Here is an 18,197-nt window from a genome sequence, read left to right on the forward strand (position 1 = left end):
ATTTGCAAGTAGAAAGTTATCGAAGGCAGAAAATAATTATTCTACCACAGAGCGCGAAGGATTAGCAATGGTGTATGCGCTGCAAAAATTCAGGCACTACTTGTTGGGTGCACACTTCAAGATGTACACAGACCATTCTGCTTTGAAGTACCTGGTCAACAAGCCTATGTTGGGGGGGGGGGGGGAATCTGTCGATGGTTGCTTCTCTTTCAAGAATACAACTTTGAAGTAATTGTGAAGACAAGGGTGACTGAATGCTGGACCAGATCACATATCGCAGATTGAGAATGGTGATGAACCTACAAATTTGGAGGAAGGATTACTTGATGCGCAACTCTTTGTTGTGCGTGTCGTTGATGCTCATTTCATGGACATAATCCAATTCTTGTCTACTGGTACAACTTCAGAAGGCTATACAACATGGAAAAAGAAAGAATTTGTGGTCAGAGCCGTGGATTTTTCTGTTATTGCAGGGCACGTATATAAAATGGGATCAGATGAAGTACTGCGTAGGTATGTCCTGGAGTATGAACAACAAAGCATCCTTGTTGAAGCACATGGAGGAGTTGTGGGACGACATTATGCGGGAAGAGAAACTGCACAGAAGATCCTACGTGTAAAACTATGGTGGCCAACTGTGCACAAGGATGCCAAAGTCTATTACAGGGCATGTGAAGTTTGTCAGAGAATGGGGATATTGTCACGAAGGGATGAATTTCCCTTGAAATTGCAGGTGTCATTACAAGCATTTGATAAGTGGGCGATTGACTTCGTGGGGCCAATTCAGCCACTGGGAAAGAAGACAGGGGCCAGATATATCATTACAATAACTGAATATTTAACCAGGTGGGCTGAGGTGCAACCTGTAAAGGATTGTAGTGTAGCTACAACTGCAAAGTTTATTTTTGAATATATCCTGTCTCGGTTTGGCTTCCCTAAGATTTTGATGAGTGATAGAGGTTCACACTTCTTAAATGAAACAATTATTGCTTTACTCAAAGAATTCCAGGTGTATCACTAGAAGAGTATGCCGTATCATCCTCAAGTGGATGACATAGTGGAGGCATTCAACAAAATCCTAGAAAACGCCTTAACGAAGATTTGCAATGTAAAGCGAAATGATTGGGATGTGCACATACCATCTGTTCTATGGGCGTATAGAACTACTTGTAAGAAGTTGACGAGACAAACGTCATTCAGATTGGTATATGGAAAGAAAGTTGTAAATACATGGTGCCCAGTTTGCAGATTGCTGCAGTTATAAACATGGTCGATCGAGATACCATGGAAGAATGCCTCGCGCAGCTAGTTGAGTTGGAGGAAGATCACTTCTTGGAAGGTTTTCATCAGCAGGTATAGAAGAATCATGAAAAGGCATGGCATGACCACCATATCAAGCAGTGCACCTTCAAGAATGAAGATTTGGTATTACTATATGATAGTAAGTTCATGAAGTTTCCGGGGAAGTTCCAAACACATTGGCTGGGGTTTTATATTATTAAGGAGATTATGAATGGAGGCACATTTTAGCTCGCAAAGCTGAATGGGGAATTATTTTCAAGAAAAGTCAATGGGAGTCAGCTAATGCTATACATGGGTGATCCGACCTCTGTACGATGACTATATGGATGCTGGAGAGTCTTAGTGCTCCAGGAAGTTGCAAGGGAATGCGGGACTATAAACTACACTGCCAAAAGGAAGGTTGGGCGAAGTGATGGGGCTACACGACAAATCAAGGTAAGGCGCAGAGGAGAGATGTGACAAAAGAGCTGTGCTAGGATGGTGGGACCCATGTAGCCTGGCCAAAAAGTGACTGTTGGCAGCACTGTAGCTGATTGGATGGTGATTTTTTCTTTAAAGGGAGCGGGGGTAGAGCATTTATGGAGCATACCTTTGGAAATATGCTTCAAAAGACACATTAATGATAGGGAATTAGAGGGAACAAAAATATTTGAATTCAAATTGAGTTATAAATAGGGCATCCTGTTCCACATTCAAAAACTTTGCTTCTTGAAGAAAATCCAGGGCTAAAGTACTCAAAGACCCGGATTCCATGAATTTTATGGTCTGCACACCTCTGCTGTCGGAGAATGTGCTGTTTGAGGGAAATTGATGGCTCATATACCAAAGTTGAAAATGGAGGATTGGGACCTAGGGGACTATGAGAGTTTTCCACAGTTGGCACCAAGCAAGTATCTGAAGAAGGTTTGCTATGAAGAGTCAAACGTCACACGGCTTGAGACGATGAAATGGGTGGCTGTAGTTGGGTATGCGAGGCTCCTAAATATGTTGTGGGTGACGCACTTTAGTCGCACCATTATTAATATAGTCTACATGCGCCAATTGTTGATAATAGTACACAATGGGTGCCTCTAGTTGGGAGGACCCATCCAAATAACTGACTTCTTGATCCACAAAATAACGTTGCTACCATACCAAGGAGTGGACACTGTGGAGGCATTTGTAGGAAAATCACATGAGAAAAGTTGGCAGACCAAATGAAGAATGATTTTGGTTTGATCAAGAAGTCGCACAGTTATTTCATTCAATCAATCTCAAATGGTGTAGTGTAGTTTGCTGCACAAATCTTGGTTGGCAAGATTATGAGGAAGTGTCGCACAGATGAAGTACAAACACCCGTTGTTTCTTTGGCTTCGTAGTGTGCCAAGGGAGTCCAGTATAAAGGCACCACCAGTAGAGTGACTCGAGGATGAGTCATGACTTTTTGTGTTGGGGGCCTTTTCGAACAGGGTCCCCTGGGGTCAATTTTGTAATAAATTTTGTTATCTTTGTAAAGTCTCTGCATTTTGAGGAGTGGAGCGCGAAGGTCATTAGAAGTCAAAGGGGCTTTAGGAAAGTCAAAGCCCCTTAGTATGTTAGAAGTTAAGAGGTTTTGTGACCCACTGCAGTTGTGTGCATAGGGATGAAAGAGTCTGTAACAGAAGGATTGAACCTAATAAAGACTATTTTGGAGCAATATTTGTGTATATGTTCTTTTATATTTACTTCTGTATTTTATGTATTTATCATAAGAAACATTTAATTGGTGCGCGTAAGTAGTAGATTTTTTAGTTTACTTGATGTTATGAATGTTTAAGGCAATCGATATGGAGTTAGAAGTTGTTAACTGTAAGTTATCATAATTTCTGTATTTGAAGGGTTTGGGTTCGCGAAGGTCGGGATAAAGCCATATAAGTAACATAAACCCATCACATAGACCTTTAGATGTAGAAAACTGGTTTTGTCACCCCGCAATACTGCCTCGGGTGAGAGTGAAACTTATATTACGTGGGATGTTGCCAAAAGGGCCGGCAGTGTAGGGTTTTGTTGGTTGGCGCAACGAACTTTGAACCTAGGCCAGACCCCTCAAGGTATTTTAAAACTTTGATGAACAAGAAAATTCCTTCTCTGACATTAGTTGGACACTATTTTCAACATAATTACACTCAATCAACAAGGCATGAAGTCTTCCTTTTGCACCTCAATATTGATCTACCATTGCATTTTTTATATTAATACAAATATAATCCAATTTTCGTGAAAAAAACCTTAAATTCCATGATAAAATCACATAAGTGTAAATCCTTCTTAAGTTAGGTCTTATAAGTATCAAGAGATATTCATCTTAATTGTTTTTAGGATCCCTCTCAATGTTTAATAAATTTAGAGCTAAAATGGATTTACGTTTATTTATAATTCCTCCAAGAGCTCAATATGTGAATGTTTTACAAAATTAACTTGTAAAGTTGTCTAATGACCATTAAGAAACAAACAAACAAAAACTATTCTTATAACTTAGATGTTTTAAAATAAATTTTGAGAACCATTTTTTTATGTAAGAAAGAAAAGTGCACTTAAGAGAGTAAGCATTCTTATTGATTTGGGAAAAGTTATAATCCAAGATTTACATTTATATGACATCTATTACGAGTAGGGGTCACATGTATGGGGGGCTATTTATTGATGTTGAAGGAAAAATTGAGTGTCTTATGTTTTGGGTTTAGGAATTATATCTAATAATTAGGTAGTATATTATTGTTGCCTCAAGTGCTAAGGTTAGTATTGGAATGACAAATCCAACACCTAATCACCATGGAGGACTCTAACATAATTCTCGAGTTAATGATCAAGACAATATGTCTACATGATCATAGAATTGAATCAATCTTGATCAAAACTCAATATGAGGCTTCAAAAATTAGGACATTGCCTTCTTTCTTGTACAAAAGGACCACGATCGTCAAGCTGATCTAATGGATAATAAGGAAATAACATAGAATATGGGGGAGCTATGGATAAATGGTGTTCCAACCACCCAAGAAATACCATAATCATGCCCCTTTCTAATTTATTGACAAGTACCTCAACTTTATCAAGCCATGTGCCTCTCACATGCTTGACCCATCAACCAAGATAGGGAAACAAACTTGTTGAGGCCCAAAGCCTACTTGCATGTACTTGTGGTAGCGGAGATGAGAGGAAAGAGAGGTTCTATTTTAATTTACTCTAAACTAGGTGGGACAATACTTAGATCATCCTTGTTCTATTAGGAGGAGGATTATCATCTCAACATGAATTCAATGACATAGTGTAGGTTCATTTTTCTTCTTAGTGGAAGAGAGATGCTTTCTTACTTGCTTTTTTTCGTTATTTCTCGAAAGTGAATTTTTATTTTTTAATATTAATATATATAAGTCAAATTTTATTAGTGTGATTGGATTTTGAGAGTTTCATTTTGTGGGATAGTTTAAGTTTGAAATTCATGGTATTTAGGAGGAGATACCAAAAAAAATCTAGTCATGTTAAGAAATTTGATGTGGCCTAGAATGAGATTTTTAGTTGATTTTGACAATTTAGATGTCCTTGAATGATAATCTCTTAAATCACAAACTAGCCTTGCAAATTACAAACCAAAATAATAATGACAAGATCAAATATTTTAAACATCTAACAAAACTGATATATATATATATATATATATAGATATATATTTGATTGTTCCAAGAGACTCTCTATTGTCTAGTATGATGGATATGTTGTACTGTTTATAAATGAGTGTAAACATTTTAATGTCGGCTCAATAAAAATTTAAAATAGAGGAGATTTTGAAGTGTTCTCAAATAAGTGTAAATATTTAAATGTCCACTCAATAAAAATTCCTTTCAAAGATTATATATGTCCATATTAGTTTTAAAATTCTATATGACAGTTAAGATGTTTTGTGACCTGCCCATGGTACGCGAACCATGGTATTGTAATGAAATAAGCTATATAAAGGAGTTATAGCGAGTCATAGGGAGTAGTCAATCGTTGAATATCTATGGATGGGAAAGTGATCTAAGGCAGAAGAGTCCATTTTCTGTACTTAGGAGAAGGGGAAGGCTCCTGCAGCTGTGTGCGAAGACCTTGGTAATCCTGCAAACCCCTGCATTTGTGTGCGCAGAGAAGAAAGAGTCTATAATAGAAGGATTGAACCTAATAAAGACTATTTTGGAGAAATATCTGTGTATCTGTGCCTTTATGTTTACTTCTGCATTTTCTCTATATTCGCTCTGTTTTCTATATTTATCATAAGAAACACTTAATTGGCGCACATAAATAGTAGATCTGTTAGTTTACTTGATGATATGAATGTTTAAGGCAATTGAAGTAGAATTAGAAGCTGTTATCTGTAAATTATCATAATTTACTTATTTCAAGGGTTAGGGTTTGTGAAGGTGAGGATAAAGCCCTAGAAGTAACATAAACCCATCACACAGAAACCCATCACACAGACCTATGGATGTAGAAATCTGGTTTTGTTATCCCCCAATACTGCCTTGGGTGATACTGTAGCCTACACTATGCGGGTTGTTGCCAAAAGGGCTGGTAGTGTATGGTTTTGTTGGTTGGCGTAGCTAACTCTGAACCTGGGTCCAGACCTTGTCAAGCCAACAAATGGTTCCATTGTCGGGACCAGGATTTGTCTAAGGAATGTGTGATGTCAAATAAATGGTTCCCACTTAAGAGGGAGATCGAGAAGTGGATAGATCGGAAGTTGTGCGAATTTTCATCCCAGGAAAACAGGAATCTGCGCCTATCGAAGGAAGAGTGGGTGAATGGATACCTACATAAAAATGAACATGAAATTTTCTTCTACACTTTTCTGTGCGAATTACACCAATAACTATCTAAATTGGTGGACAGTCAGGGTACGTGGAAGTTGGATAACCCTATTGTGTGGACTCCATAGTTGGTAAGGCACCTTGAAGCTTCAGAAAACAAGACCACAAGGGTTTTCAATTACTGGATCGATATCATTTTGGGGGGGTTCATCATTGAGTTCGAAAGTGATACGTATTTCAGTTATAGTGAAGCTGAACACCAGTTTTTCAAAGGACCAAGAGGTAAGTATCTGAAGTCCCTAAAAACTTGGATTAAAATGATATTATGTGAGAAAAGGGTTATGCCATTGAATTAATGTTTAGAAGATATTTGACGGGAGCTATGCGAAGTGGAAAGACGTTTAGAAGAGATCTATATTCAGGTACTGAATACAGTCCTCTGTTGGTAGTGTCTGACAGTGACGAAGAAAGTAGTATTCTAAAGACACCTCTAGTTGCACTGCAGACAGTAAATTAGGGTATTGTGGGAATACTACATCCATCCACTCCATCTCCGCCATCACCTCCGCCTCATACGCCTACACCTCGACCTCGACCTCCACCTCCACTATTTAACACGACCAACACTATGAAGATGCCCATATTCAGAGGTCAGGGATAGAAGACCCTGAATAATTTTGGTTTGTAGCAGACGCTGTGTGGAAGTCACATTAGATTACAGATGATGATTTGAAGAAAGCGCAACTGGTTACAACACTGTAATATAGAGCACTACGCTGGTATATTAAGTATTTTTCGGCTCATCCAAATGCAACATTGGAAGAAACCTAGAAAGTGGTCAATAATGAATTCAAGAAGCTTAAGTCGCAAGCCCAGTCAGTAACAAAGGTCAAAGAGATCCAATAGAAGGTGAACAAGTTCGCGTGGGACTTTGATCAGAGGTTGAAATGTCTGCTCCAGCAGGCTAATATGTAGATCATAGATGATCAACACAAGGACTGGTACGTTGCTTCACTATTGCCCCATTTTCTATTGCCATTATCACAACAGAAGATTGGAACACAGGTGGAGGCACTAGAGATTGCTGTGAAATTAGAGGCCTTACCCATTCAGGATACAAATCTGAGAGTGTAGCAGATTCAGTCATAGCTGGCTAGCATGCATATGGAGTTGTAGAACCTCAAGAAGGGAAAAGATGTTGAGGGCTAGGGTCATAATAAGTATTATTTCCCATTGTACCAAAATTATCTAGTTGGAGGGGGTCCTGTCCCCTTGAAATCAGAAAACACCGTTTGGCGAAGTACGAGAGTGGTAACATGGTGCGCTATTTGTCAATTTACAGGAAAACACATGACGGACAATTGTGATTTTCTACAGAAGTTTGTGCATATTCCCCAGCATCTGTTCTATTATTTCTTTAAGTCTGTGGGTCATGACGAGCGCAATTGCCGAAGTTATGAATTGATGATGGAAAAAACACCAACATATAGAGTAAAGATGGAGGCTTGTCCTCAAGATCAAGGTGAAACTAAAACATGCAGAAGGTTTCAAGGATGAGGAAGAGGACGAGGAGGAGGGGCTAAAAGAGGTCATGGCCTGATCATTTTCTAGTAACAATTGAGGAGAACCAGGGTAGTTTGCGCGAGACTGTCAGAATCCAACGCACCCTTCATGTCAATATTGTCGCCAGTTTGATCATGTCATAGAATATTGCCCCGTGCTCATTGCGAAGATGCAAGAAAAGAAGACTTAGACTTAGCAGCCTACCCACAACATCGAGATGATGATATCTGAATCGCACGAAGAGGGTCCTAGTGTAAATATTGTCATGTGAAGTGGCATAGCTATCAGGGAGGATAAAGGGAAGAAACCCGAGGAAAATTTATGGGTTCATAAGGCTACTGATAACGAGACCAGATTCTCTGTAAATAAGGTAAAAGAAATGTTCATGGAAGCAAAAAGGAGCTTCACGAATGAAGGAGCTTCTACATTAAGGACTCAAAGTACGGGAAAGCCTGAAGACATCAATAAGGCGCAGGAGGCAGACCCTTCATTATTAACATCCTTTTTAAAAACATGCATGAAGCTCCCAAGGGATAAGAAGGTAGTAGAAGGACTACAAAAATTGATAGATAATTTCACTGGCAAGAATAAGCCACTGCCAGAACAACGTACGATAAATAAGGTGTGAAAAAGTAAGAAAAGGATTGGTCGCGAAATAAGATTGACTGCCCAGATTGGAGAGTTTGAAATGGACTAGGTAATTCTTAGTTTGGTGTCTGATCCAAATGTTCTAGCGAAGCAAACCTAGGAAAGAATGGGAAGACCAATGCTATAGTGGTCCTTGATCCAGCTGAGGATGGAAAATCAGTAGAAGATTATTCATATGGGGAACCTACATGGAGTGACTGTGGACATTGAAGGGGCGCGCGCCATAACCGATTTTGAAGTGATCGAAATAGTGGACGACAGTAACCCATATCCCACGCTGCCTGGAATTAATTGGGCATTTGATATGAACACAATCATAAACCTTAAGAAGTTCAGTATGACATTTGAAAAGAAGGAACTAAGGGTTATTGTTCCATTGGATCCAGCCAAGGGAGCGTGATATACTGAACATGCCCGTGATTATGATGAGGAGTATGATATCGAGCATATTTATAAGCTTACTACGCGAGATGAATATTGGATAAACCCTACGGCGGATGGGTGAATTACATGGGAGAAGGACAACTCTTTCAATTCAAATTCAGATGAGGAGCTCGAACACTGAAAAATAGGTTGCATGAGGTATCATCATTGCGATGTAACAAGTTTACAAAGTCAGTCTGAAGTATATCCACTGAGGTAAGCAATTTACCACATTATGATGTTTTAGAAGATGTCAATTTATTTCTTGATAAATTTGAAGGAGATGTACCGGAGGAGCATCAGTTCCAAGAACTAGACATTGCGCTGTGAGCTATGCCTGCCAGATGGTGGGGTATGCATAAGAACAACTTTGCAGATAGGAAGGCATACCGATGGATGATGAAGTTGCGGTTTGGGTATTCCAATACCCACATTATGGAGAAATATACAGGGAAGGTCGACCCATGCGAGCATCTAATTTGATGGACAAAAGCATAGGGGGGAGAACCACAACCATAATGAGTTCATATATTCTGCCATACTTTGGATACGATCCCGATGAACTGGTATCTAGAAATGGAGTTGTGTCACGAAACCACAAAATGGGATGTCTTGTATGAGAGTTTTTTTTTTAACTTTTAACTTTGAATATGGATTTGAATGTATTGATGAAGCGTTACATGATATCAAAGCTACCATATTCAGAATGCCTGAAGAACCTGTTACATGGGTTAAACCATATTGGAGTACGCAATTGCGCCATGTGCTTGAATGTTGCAATGTAACCACTGAGGAAGGAAAAGAAGATCCTAGGAACATCAATATTCCTGACTCAGAGGGACAACATGATGTCGTAGGGCCTAAGGCGGAAGTTCCTGATATCTCAGAGCTCTTGAAGACCAATAAGGTGAATATTGGATCGAAAGACCAGCTGAAGTTTGCAAAAATATGCGACAATTGGGACGAAGACACATTGGAAAAAATCGCGGAGTTACTACGGGAGTACCAGGACTTGTTTCCCACCAAGTTCTCTGATTTGAAAGGGATTTTAGGGGATTTGGGCATCACGAAGATCACTCTAAAGCTAGATATGAATCTAGTAAAGCAGCACCCCTACCAGTTGAATCCTAAGTATAAGGAAAAAGTGCATGAAGAACTCAAGGAGATGCTTGCAGCCAGGATTATTGAACATGTCGAGTAAATGGACTGGGTTAGTCCCATAGTGGTTCAGGAAAAGAAGACCCAGGGTGAAATTTGGATATGTGTAGACTTGAGGAAGTTGAATGATGCTTGTGTACATGATCCATTTCCTATGCCATTCATGAGCGAGGTAGTAGAAAATGTTGGAGGTTGGGAGGTTTATTCGTTTACTGATGGGTTCTCAAGGTACCATCAAATCAAGATCGCGCTGGAGGACACAAGTAAGACTACCTTCGCTACTGAATGGGGCTATTTTCAGTATATAGTTATGCCTTTCGAACTTAAGAATGCCCCTGTAATCTTCTCTAGGGTGGTAGTCGCAACCTTTAAGAAGTTTATTCACAAGTTTTTGGAGGTTTACTTCGATGATTGGATGCTGTTTGGGTTAGTTAAAAGACATGTTTCCAGCCTTTGCCTCATGTTGGACAGTTGTCGAAGGTATCAAATATCCCTTAATATGAAGAAATGCATATTTTGCGTACCATATGGGATATTATTGGGTCATGTAGTATGTAAGAAAGGGTTGATGGTAGACCTTGCCAAAATTGCCGTAATTATTAACATGGAGCCTCCAAATAATGTCAAACAACTGCACGTGAAATTGGGCCACACAGGATACTACAGTAAATTTATCAAGGCGTATGTGCAGATTACGACGCCCATCGAAAAATTGCTGAAAAAGGATGCGACGTTTTGCTGGGATGATGATTGCCATAAGAGTTTTGATGTTTAGAAGGAAATAATGGTCACCACGTGGTCCACGCCTATTTTAATGTTTCCCGAGTGGAAGAAGGAGTTCCACATCCATGTCAATGCATCCTGCATAGCCTTGGGAGTTGTGCTGACCCAACCAAGTGAAGGTGATATAGATCATTTGATAGCGTTTGCAAGTAGAAAGTTATCAAAGAAGGAAAATAATTATTCTACCACAGAGTGCGAAGGATTAGAAATGGTGTATGTGCTGTGGAAATTCAGGCACTACTTTTTGGGTGTGCACTTCAAGATGTACACAAACCATTATGCTTTGAAGTACCTCGCCAACAAGTCTGTGTTGGGGGGGGGGGAATCTATCGATGGTTGATGATCTTTCAAGAATACGACTTTGAAGTAATTTTGAAGCCAGGGCGACTGAATGTTGGAACCAGATCACCTCTCGTGGATTGACAATGGTGACGGACCTACAAATTTGGAGGAAGGATTACCTGATGCGTAGCTCTTTGATGTGTGTGTCGCTGATGCTCATTTCACTGACATAATCCACTTCTTGTCTATTGGTACAACTTTGGAAGGGTATACGACACAACAAAAGAAAGAATTGGTGGTCAGGGCTGCATATTTTTCTGTTATTGCAGGGAACTTATATAAAATGGAATCGGATGAAGTACTGCGTAGGTATGTCCTAGAGTATGAACGACAAAGCATCCTTGTTGAAGCACATGGAGGAGTTGTGGGAGGACATTATGCGGGAAGAGAAACTGTGCAGAAGATCCTACACGTAGGACTATGGTGACCAACTGTGCATAAGGATGCAAAAGTCTATTGTAGGGAATGTGATGTTTGTTAGAGAATGGGGATACTGTCGCGAAGGGATGAATTTCCCTTGAACCTGTAGATGTCATTACAAGTGTTTGATAAGTGGGCGATTGACTTCATGGGGCCAATTCAGCCACTGGGAAAGAAGACAAGGGCCATATATATCATTATAGAAACCAGATATTTAACCAGGTGGGCTGAGGCACAACCTATAAAGGATTATATCCCAGCTACAATTGCAAAGTTTATTTTTAAATATATCATGTCTCAGTTTGGCTGCCCTAAGATTTTGATGAGCAATAGAGGTTCACACTTCTTGAATGAAACAATTACTGCTTTACTCAAAGAATTCCAACTGTATCACTAGAATAGTACATCATATCATATTCAAGTGTCAACAAAATCCTAGAAAAATCCTTAACGAAGATTTGCAATGCGAAGCGAAATGATTGGGATGTGTACATACAAGCTATTCTATGGGCGTATAGAACTATCTGCAAGAAGTTGATGGGCCAAACATCATTCAGATTGGTATATGGACATGAAGCTGTAATCTCAATGGAATACATAGTGCCTAGTTTGTGGATTGTTTCTGTTATAGACATGGCCAATCAAGATACCATGGAAGAACGCCTCACACAGCTAGTTGAGTTGGAGGAAGATCACTTCTTAGAAGGTTTTCATCGAAGAATCGTGAAAAGGCATGGCATGACCACCATATCAAACAGTGCACCTTCAAGAATGAAGATTTGGTGTTACTATATGACAGTAAGTTCACAAAGTTTCTAGGGAAGTTCCAAATGCATTTGCTAGGGCTGTATATTATTAAGTAGATTACGGATGGAGGTGCTTTTTAGCTCGCGAAGCTGAATGGAGAATTATTTTTGGGAAAAGTCAATGGGAGTCAGCTAAAGATGTACAAGGGTGATCCTGCCTTTGCACCATGACTATATGGATGTGGGAGAGTCTTAGTGCTCTAGGAAATTGCAAGGGAATGCGGGACTATAAACTACATTGCCAAAAGGAAGATTAGGCGAAGTCATGGGGTTGCGTGACAAATAGGGGCAAGGTGCAGGGGGGAGCTGTGATGAATGAGCTGTGCTAGGATGGTGGGACCCGTACAACCTGGGAAAAAAGTGACCGTTGGTAGCATTGTGGTTGATTGGATGGCGATTTTTCCATTAAAGGGAGCGGGGGTAGAGCATTTATGGAGCATATCTTTGGAAATATGCAGCCAAAGACACATTAATGATAGGGAATTGGAGGGAACAAACATATTTGAATTCAAATTGAGTTATAAATATGTCATCCCGATCCACATTCGAATGCTTTACTTCTTGAAGAAAAACGAGGGCTAAAGTACTCAAAGACCCGGATTCTGCGAAGTTTATGGTCTCCACACCTTTGCTGCCAGACAATGTGCTGTTTGAGGGAAATTTGCTAGCTCGTATACCAAACTTGAAAATGGAGGATTGGGACCTAGGGGACCACGAGATTTTTCCACAGTTGGCACCAAGCAATTACCTGAAGAAGGTTTACTATGAAGAGTCAAACGTCACACGGCTTGAGTCGATGAAATAGGTGGATGGATTTGGGTGCGCGGGGCTCCTAAATATGTTGTGGGTACCGAACTTTAGTCGAACCAATATTAATACAATCTGCGTGCACCAATTGTTGACAGTAGTACACGATGGGTTCCTCTAGTTGGGGGGACCCATCCTGATCATTGGAATGTTTATCCACAGAATAACTTTGCTGCCATATCAAGGAGTGGACCCTGCAAAGGAATTTGTAGGAAAATCATAGGAGAAAAAGTTGGCGGACCAAATTAAAACTGATTTTGGTCTGGTCAAGAAGTCGCGCGGGTATTCCGTTCAGTCAATCTCAAATGGTGCAGTGCAGTGTGCTGCATAAATCTTGGCTGACAAGATTATGAGGAAGTGTTGTGTAGATGAAGTACCAACACCCGTTGTTTCTTTGGGTTCGAAGTGCCCCAATGGAGTCCAGTATGAAGGCACCACCAATAGAGTGACTCGAGGATGAGTCACGACTTTTTGTTGGGGGCCTGTTGGGACAGGGTCCCCTGGGGTCAATTTTGTAATAAATTTTGTTATCTTTGTAAAGTCTCTGCATTTTGAGGAGCAGAGCGTGAAGGTCATTAGAAGTCAAAGGGGCTTTAGGAAGGTCAAAGCCCCTTAGTATGTTAGAAGTTAAGATGTTTTGTGACCCACCCATGGTTCGTGAACCATGGTATTATAATGAAATAAGCTATATAAAGGGGTCACAACGAGTCATAGGAAGTAGTCAATCATTTAATATCTATGTATGGGTAAGTGATTTAATGTAGAAGAGTCTATTTTCTGTACTTAAGCAAAGGGGAGGGCTCCGGTAGCTATGTGCGCGAAGACCTTGGTAAGTCCACAGCTGAGTGTGCATGCCCCTGCAAATGTGCGAACTGGGAAGAAAGAGTCTATAACAGAAGGATTGAACCTAATAAAGACTATTTTAGATCAATATCTGTGTATTTGTGCCTTTACGTTTACTTCTGCATTTTCTGTATATTCGCTCTAATTTCTGTATTTATCATAAGAAACACTTAATTGGTGCGAAGAAGTAGTAGATTTGTTAGTTTACTTGATGTTATGAATGTTTAAGGAAATCGACGCAGATTTAGAAGTTGTTATCTGTAAGTTATCATAATTTCCGTATTTGAAGGGTTAGGGTTCACAAAGGTCTATATAAAGCCCTAGAAGTAACATAAACCCATCACATAGACCTCTAGATGCAAAAACCTAGTTTTTTCAACCCCCAATACTACCCAGGTGATACTATAGCCTCCGCTATGCGGGTTGTTGCCGAAAGGGTCGACAATGTATGGTTTTGTTGGTTGGTGCAACTAACTTTGAACCTGGGTCTTGTTACACAACATTTTGTCACTATGCCTGTACTCCCCGCCCACAATCCTGGAGGGCCTCTACAGTGAACCCCACATGCTTTCCTCTCATGAAGAAACTCCCATTATGTCCCTCTTCATGAATAGAACAATTCCCTTTTTCATCATTTCCCAAAAATATTCTGTTTATCCCAGTTTACTATACCAGCGCTAATGACCCATGTACTCCTTGCATTGATATGCAAGGATTACAACTGTCCTTAGCGCCGATTGGATCGGCTGAGCCCTTTCTCAGTTGCGCCGATCCTCTTTTGGAACGTTTTTTAAATATGGAGCCGAAGCTTCCAGCTCTAGAAGCTTCGTAATGGAAGTCTGGTAAATGGTTAGGACGGATGGAGTCGAGGAGGTCAATTTGAGCTCCTTTTCCCTATTAGGATGGAACTAATCCAAGAGATAAGGCCTTCTCCCGTGAGAAGAGGAACCATCTCCCATCCATCCAAGCTATAAAAACCTTTCTTTTTCCCAAGCAAAAGCTAGTTTTTTAGTTTGGAGTTAGAATAATCAGCAAATACATCTATAGTATGAAGTTTTCTAGTGTATGTTTGAGGGAGAATAGTGTGATTTGTTGTGATTTGGGACTAGAGGGAAAGAGGCTGTTATGAAACCAGCTCACAAAAAGATAGAAAAGAGAGATCCACGCCTTAGAATTCAGCCTCTTCGAGGGGGCAACCTCCTTTACATTACATAAATGAACAATTCTTGGATGATACAAATGAAAATACCTCCTTTCTATATATAGGAGTCTAAGTGGTCCCAATACAATCAAAGCCTACATAACAATAATATTGTAGGGCACAACAGTAACAATGGTGGGCTTCTATGTGGCACAATATGGGCACTACATGGGTACATCAATATAATAAGTGGGTTATACTAATAACAATAAGGGGTTACACTAGTAGTATAGGGGCCTAACATGCCCCTCTCCTTCAAAAAGCGTTGTCCTCAACGCTTGAGTAGTTCTTGATGCTTCTATATAAAATTCTTGTCCTCCCATGTGGAATATTCAGCGGGTAAGTTCTTCCACTCGATGAGATACTCTGAAATTGATCGATTCCGTAGCTGTCGGGTTCTTGTTTCTGTGACTGCTCCAGGTTCCAATATGATTTTTCCTTCCTCTTCAATTTCTGGCAATATTGCTTGAATTGGGATCTTTTGCAACTTTTGAATAAGTGGCCATACTTCTTCGTTCTTCTTCCATTCATCTATTGCTTCGTTTATCCAATTTGGTTGGATAATATAAATAGCACAAAACAATGCTTCCACATCCTCATCCTTGAAGCATCTTCCCATTCGGTAAGGTCGCCATTTTTTAAGTGCATGTAGTGTTGCCAACATTTCCTTCTCATAAATAGCTTGCTTGAGATGTAGCAGTAAAAATACCCAATCACTCACATCAAAACATTTTTCACTACGATGTTGATCTACCTGTTGTTTCATTTGATTTTGCACCGAAGTGGCGTTATCCTTTAAAAGAGAACTTGTTGTTGATGCTCGATATGATCTTTCTCTACTTGAACCTTTTTCTTCTTGATATGTCCTTCTATCTTTTGAGGAGCGGTAATTTCTTCCAGTCCTTTACAAGATATGGTCGGATTCATTTCTTGATGCTCGATGTGATCTTTCACTTCTTGAACATTTTTCTTCTTGATGTGTCCTTCTATCTTGATAGTTTGAGGAGTGGTAATTTCATCCATTGAATTACAAGATATGGTTGGATTCATTTCTTCTTTCTCGATGTGATCTTTCACTTCTTGCACCTTTTTCTTCTTGATATGTCCTTCTATCTTGAGAGTTTGAGGAGTGGTAATTCTTGCCAATGCTTTACAACATATGGTCTGATTCATTTCTTCTTTCTCTGGGGTGGTGTCCTGACGTATATCCTCTTCTTTTGATGTTTCTTGATCCTTTTCTTCCTCCTCTTCATATTCTATGTAAAATAATTTCTTCTCAGCACACCTATGACCTTTAGTGCATTTGCTATCACAATTGTAACAAAGCCCATTTTCTCTTTTTTCTTCCAATTGTTGTGGTGTAACCCTTGTAGGTTGTGGAAGGCTGGGAGAAACAACACTTCCATCTTTATAGTTGTGAGGGGTATGCTTCCTGGTTTCCATAATTTTTCTTTCCATTATGTCACAAAGCCCTTTTACTCTTTCCAATTCTTGTGGTGTTGCTCTAAAGAAGGTGTTGCTCTTTATATCCTCATAATGTGCTATCATTTCCTCCGTGAAAATTGACCACGTAACAAGTTTTTTACGAGAACAAAGCCCTTTGTACCATAAAAATTGATCTGGTTCTAAATATGAAGATGCAATACATACCTTTTGTAACAGTTGTACACCATGTATATCAAAATATTGCTCCATCTGAAGTATCCAATTTACCGGATCCTTGCCATCAAACTTCCTCATCTTGCTTTTTCTTGATTTTAGGAGCTCTACCTTGAAACGACTGTAACTCTGTACTTTCGGATCTTTAAGTTCTGAACTTGTGACCTGTAGTAGCCCTCTGTGTCCTCTTTCCAATGCCACAAGTATGATCCAAATTGGATTCTCCAAGAAAAAGTTATGCACAATCTCCCGCAGTGACCTGATTATAGACTAGTTCAGTAGAACGAACTTGTATGAAGTGCCACGTGTCACTGTTTCAACCTTTGACTCTGAAAAATATATAAACAGAAATTACAGTCCGTCCTCTTTCTGTACCTTCTTATGAAATTTCAATCCGATGCTCAGAAAGAAAGTTATGACGATTTTCCCCAGGTCACCTGTTTTGAGTGTAATTCAGGAGTCTGCAAAAAGACCAACTTCCGCAGATAATATCTCCGAAAATATCACGCGAAAAGATCTGAAATTCGGACGCAAGGTTCAGCGCCAATTCTTCGCAAATGGTTTTTTTTTGCGACTTCTGAAACGTCACATAAAAAAAGTTATAGCGAAAATGCCACGATGACCTGTTTGGAGCAGCGAAACCCTAGAATCCAAAGCTCTGATACCAAATGTTATGAAACCAGCTCACAAAAAGATAGAAAAGAGAGATCCACGCCTTAGAATTCAGCCTCTTTGAGGGGGCAACCTCCTTTACATTACATAAATGAACAATTCTTGGATGATACAAATGAAAATACCTCCTTTCTATATATAGGAGTCTAAGTGGTCCCAATACAATCAAAGCCTACATAACAATAATATTGTAGGGCACAACAGTAACAATGGTGGGCTTCTATGTGGCACAATATGGGCACTACATGGGTACATCAATATAATAAGTGGGTTATACTAATAACAATAAGGGGTTACACTAGTAGTATAGGGGCCTAACAGAGGCCTTAAAACCTCTATTGTTGGGGTTGTCCATGAAGTGCTAGTGGAAGTTTGGGAACCCAGATACGTCTGAGGAGACCAACAACGCTAGGGCACTGGTTGTAATCTCTTTTTGATTTATATAAATGCAACTATCGATTGGTTTCGTACATGAAGTGTCATTTTACATCTTTATGGCTTAATGTTCCTTGACTTGTTAAGTAGGCTGAATATAATATTGTATGCTATTACGTTTGTTGTTTGCTGTTGTTTTCTTGTTTCAGGTGTTCGAAGGAGAGAAACGAAATATAGTTGGAGCGAGGAAGCAGGATCATCACCAAGAGGAATAGTGTTCTAAGAGGTAGGCCCTCTTAATTGATTATAGCTTAAGCAAATCTTTCGTAGATTGTCTATTTGTGACTAGACCCGCTCTCTTGGGCTAAAGGAATTGTTTGTGTCCGCACTTAG

Source organism: Pinus tabuliformis, chromosome J (assembly GCF_031772625.1).
Source record: "Pinus tabuliformis cultivar Carrire ecotype Pingquan chromosome J, CPIR1, whole genome shotgun sequence".
Lineage (NCBI taxonomy): Eukaryota > Viridiplantae > Streptophyta > Pinopsida > Pinales > Pinaceae > Pinus > Pinus tabuliformis.